We start from the raw sequence: 5,143 nt of genomic DNA, 5'->3' as shown, positions 1-5,143 counted from the left end.
GTGGGCAAAAGAGCCAAATCTTGCAAGCTGCTGAGAAGTCTCACATTTCAGTGGTCACACAACACCTTGCCTGGGTGACTCATTTGACCAGACAGAGACAAAACCAGTTTCCTGCTGTTGCAGCAACATGGGGAGTGCAAAGCAAGACAGGGAACATTACTGGGGTGAAGCTGAGCAAGGCAGAGTGATTTTATTTTTTTTTCTTTAAGCACAAGAAGTGGATTTCAGAAAGGCTGAAGGCAGGGTAGGAAAGAACTGAGCGGATGCAGAAAGCCCCCACAGCTTCTCCCATCGTGCTCTCGAGGCACGGACTTCATTTGCACATGAAGTCAAATGAGCGTAAGGATACAGACTTCGGAGTTTTGATTAACACTCCGAGGAAAACCTGTACATATACCATGGTACTTCGATGTGTTATTAATCATGGACATACCACTGACATGGGGGAGTGAAGGGAAATAAAAATCATCATTTCTGCTGACTACAAAAGGGAAGGTTTTGCCACTGTGGCTCAGAAATAGCATCAATAGAGTTCCAAAAGAAACATTTTGAGGGAAAAAGCTTAGTTATGAGCAAGAGGTATCATTCATAGTCAATATACTTCTCATGCAGCAAGATATTATCAATAACTGTGGTTCAGCCTGTGGAGCTTGAATTTATAATGCACTTAGCTTTGGGGAAAACAACTTTATTTCAACTGTTTGTTAGGTTAGTGCTCAGAACATTGCTGTGAACAGTTTCATTTTTAATTCTAAGAAATCCTACGTCGTTTTAAAGGTTTCTTTTAAATCTCCCCTCCCTCCCACACACAGAGATTTTCAGTTTTCCCCACAGCTCTCGGAGAAAAAAAAAATACAATGTACCACTTCTTTCACATTCCCCCCATTGAGATTCTGGTTTTATTTCGAACTTTCATGTCTTAAGTAGAGAAATAGCAAGGACCTGAGCCTGTCAATGCAAGAAGAAAAGGTCTGTGACCTGAGGATCTGTGCTTTTGCCTGGGGGTGTTGAGTATCAATCCTACAACGAAGCCCAACTGCGATACAAGCGGTACTCGGCACATTGTGCAAGGTTGGCTCCTGCAGGTGTTCAAGGCTTGTGGAAATGTCAGTGACTTGTGGAAATTGAGATTTATGCCTGTGCCCCAGTCTTACAGCCTGGAGCAGGAGTGATTGCCAGCGCACACCTAGGAGCAAAGCTGGACAGGCAGTTTGCTGTAGCTCTCTGAAATCAAAACAGAATTTTCTTACAGTTCAGTAGGAATCAATGGCTAAACCTTTGCTCTGCCAGAAGTAACTGGTTGAAATAGCACTTCATTGCTTTCAACTGTAAATCGAGCTCTTTGAAATAAAGGACAGTAGCTTATTTGGAGATGAGCACTGTTGCTCTTTTTCCAAAGCTTTCCCACAGAAAGATTTATGGCACTGTACCTATTTATGGTTCCCTATTTATTTTTTTTTTGTGACCCATTTTTGCGATACCTGCATTCATCACCAGTTTAAGGGTATAGTCAAGAACTGCCAGAGCTGGTCGGGGTTAAAAAGACACTGTGCCTAGCTGCTCACCACCTCGCTCTGAAAATACAAGCAGGATAGGAAACAGGTGCAGCTGGAAAGACACCGGCAGATCTGACAGGGCTGTAACCCCCTCCCTCAGGTCATTTCTACCAGTGGATGTGAAGAACAACCAGAAGCTATAACATGTTAAGGTTAAAAAAGCTGCAGCTGGAAGAACTCATCTGGCACCACGTTCCTAGCAGTTGTAAATCACATGAGAAGCTTGTGGAAAGGCTGGAAAGAGAACCCAAATCTCCCAGTCCTCACCCTGGTGCTTTCATGTTGGTGTTCCGGCTGATAAACACAGCCATTAAGCACACTTTCAGCTTCCAATGTTGTTGGATGGCAGTGCTGGCCAAGAGCTCTACGCTGAAAAAAACCCTTAATTAAACTGTAATAGTCCTCTAACTAGCTCAAACAACAGTTTTACACTGTAATCTGATTCCACAGATACATGGTAAATTTGAGATGCAGCTCAAGGCGTTGCATTCAGGTGATTTACACTGATTTCAGTGGAATGCCTCTCAAACTTTATAGAAACATGCTTGGACAAGTTAGCAGGTTAGATATGACGAGGATATGTCTCATAGGCCAACGGTAGAGTTAACTTGCCAGGTGTTAGCGTTCCCAGTGTGCCTCGCTGAAACCACAGCCTGAGTTCAGGGCATGCAAGGCGACTTCAGTGGTTCTCCCTTTTATCGCAAGATTTCAAATGAAAACCTTACACCGCGAAAACAACTTTTTGCTCACTTCACAGGACGCAGAAAGAGATGTCCTGTTTCAGTTGTGGCTTTTTTCAGACAGACCTCGCGCTAGGATCTCACTACAAATTTTTCACATACTGCAGCCAGTCATGAAACCAAAGTATAAAAAGTCATAAAAAGGAAAACAAACTATAAAAAAAGTGACAGTATTTTGCAGAACAGCACATTCATGCCACTCTTCATAGCGCACTGAACATGACAGCTGCATTCAGAGGTGAGCATCTAGGCTCTATTACATGCTCATTGAACAAGCAACTCCAATGCTTTCAGGTATTTCTTGTTATTCCTGCTCGAGCCGTGCCTCCCTCTAGTATCAGCTGCCCTTACGGAGAGTTTAAGCTGCTCTGTTTGCCTGTGAATGAGAATAGCAGATGCAGGGACACCAGGATGTCCCAGGGATGGTAACCTTCAGGAGAAAGGGGGGGAAACTGGTGGCAACAGTCTGCTTCAGGGACACATCATGGGCAGGATAAATCTGCCACAGTCCCTTTCTGTACCATTTGTAGATGAAAAAAGAGGCCTTGGAAGAATTCAGTACTTGATCCAGGTGATCTGGTTTACCATGGAGAGAGCCAAAATTGAAATGCAAGAGTCTTCACTTATGCCCCGCTTTAAACAGTGGTTTTAACCATGTTTCTGTCCTCAGCTACATGTACACGTTTTAACTTGCCTTTTTCATATACAACAGCTCTTTCACAAAGCCAAGCAGCACACAGGTTTACTGAAAGAGGAGACAGATCAAATTTACAGCTATTGGGCCTTCGCAGAGGAACCCTCGTACCTGCATAAAACACCATTGACTCCAAGGGGTCTCCAGATCTGCAAGTCTATCTCCTCAGATGTGACAGAAAGATCTGTGATTTAATTTGTTCTCTAATCAGAATTGTAATGCTTTGGTAGTTTTAATGGGAGGAACAGATGAGCAGAATTAGCTTTCATTACAGACAATGTGGATTCCTTTGCTACTTGCTAGAAGAAAGATGTATTTACAGTAAAGGGTAAATAAAGTCATCAATCTCTGTGCCTAGTATTTTAAAATGTCTAGCATGTAGATAACTATTGGCACAAACGCGAAAGGCTAGGAACAAGGCAATCAGGAAACACATGAACAATAATCATTATTTATGACCTTAGAAAATTGGGTATCACTTATCTAAATTAGAGCTGTAAGTCACTTCTGCTAGATGAAAATCTGCTATGTCTCATTCGCAGCATTTACATCATAAATTAATCATTGTTAAATCAAAATGTGGCAAGAACACTTCTTTTGGAATCTTATCTTTCATGTTTGATACCAAGAAACTCTGTTTAGAGCTATTCTACATGTTTGTGCAACCACTTTCCAGTGGGTGGGTGAGCAGGGTATGGAGTTCAAGTACAGATTTGGGAATGATCGCTGAAAAAACCAAAAACATCTCTCTGTTCTGCCAACTCATGCTTTTACCATATTTTCAGAGCTGTTAATCTCCTTCTCCTGACTTCCAAAAGTGCAACTCTTATTTCAAAATAATTAATTCAAGTAAACTGGTGCTTATTTCCCTTCAATTAGTCTGTTCCCCGTGTACAAGCAGAGTACTACACCATGGCCTTTCCGTCTGCTGGTGGTCTAACTGTTTTCTTAGACCGACTTCCTAAGGAAAGGAGGTGACCATAGCGGGGCAAGGGTTCCTTACTAATAATTGTGAAAGACACTAGCCATAGTTGTACAGCCCTATTTGACAGAGTGGCAGAAATATCAAAGAGATCTTACAATGCCCCACGGTTTGCTAAACTAGGTGTCCTGGGAGAAGAGAAAGTAACGTCTTACGTGGGAGACAAGCTGCGGTGTTGCCCACGTTATTCTCACAGCGAAGAGTATATACAGGAGAGAGAGCTTAAAACCTCCCCAGTTACACTGTAGGACAATACAAGCAGCCTGCAGTTGGCAGCTTACAACAGCTCACAACTGTCATCAACAATTAGCATAAGTGAGTTATGATTGAATCCGCTCTCTTCCTAAGTAAATAATGAGAAAAGCAGTTATTAATGTGTGACTTGAGACTCCCTCGTTAGATGAGCAGGGGCTAAGGAAAGAGTCCCTGGAAAGACACAGAAAGGCATGTAACTCCTAAGTGAGGAAAAAGAGCCGCTGAAGAAAGCAGAGGCTTTATCAGCCTGAAACAAAGACAAAGGGGAGGTTAGAAAAGGCGACCAGACCAAGGACCCTACGTACACTTTGAACTTAAAGCTGAATCCCCATGGACCTCTGAATTCACGTTCCTGAGCCTCCTGACCAATGAATTGTTATTGGCACCTGCTCAACTTTGTTTAGTTGTACATGTATCTAGTTAAGCTTGTCTGTTAGAGGATGGACTAAGTTACTTGACAGCTCAGATGCTAACTACTCAGATTTATAACTTTATCAGCAGCAGTAAAAATCTAAATCCAAGATTGCAATCAACCACAAAACACAAATCCTTGAAAAATAAAGCAGACTACCTTATTTTCAGGGCTTTTCAACCTACGACTTATACCCGCAAAACTAAAACTAAGACAAATCAGACAGAATTCAAGGCTTGAGGGCCCTGGTCTCTACTCCATCCCACACCACAACAACCCACAACATAAAGTTTCAGTTGGGCAGATTTACCGACAGCAGCAGCTCAGCACAGGTGCCTCTACAAACAGACCAACCCAGAGGAAAGCGCAGTCTAAGTGGTGCAACTCAACAGCGTGATGGCTTTCAGATCCCACATCAAGGCTCAGAAAAAGCTTTCTTGCAACCTGAAGGCAATAAGAGAGATACTAAATGGTGTCTTAAGAAATTGCTTTTAAATGATCACT

Source organism: Calonectris borealis, chromosome 4 (genome assembly GCF_964195595.1).
Source record: "Calonectris borealis chromosome 4, bCalBor7.hap1.2, whole genome shotgun sequence".
Lineage (NCBI taxonomy): Eukaryota > Metazoa > Chordata > Aves > Procellariiformes > Procellariidae > Calonectris > Calonectris borealis.
This window is presented reverse-complemented; position numbering follows the sequence as displayed.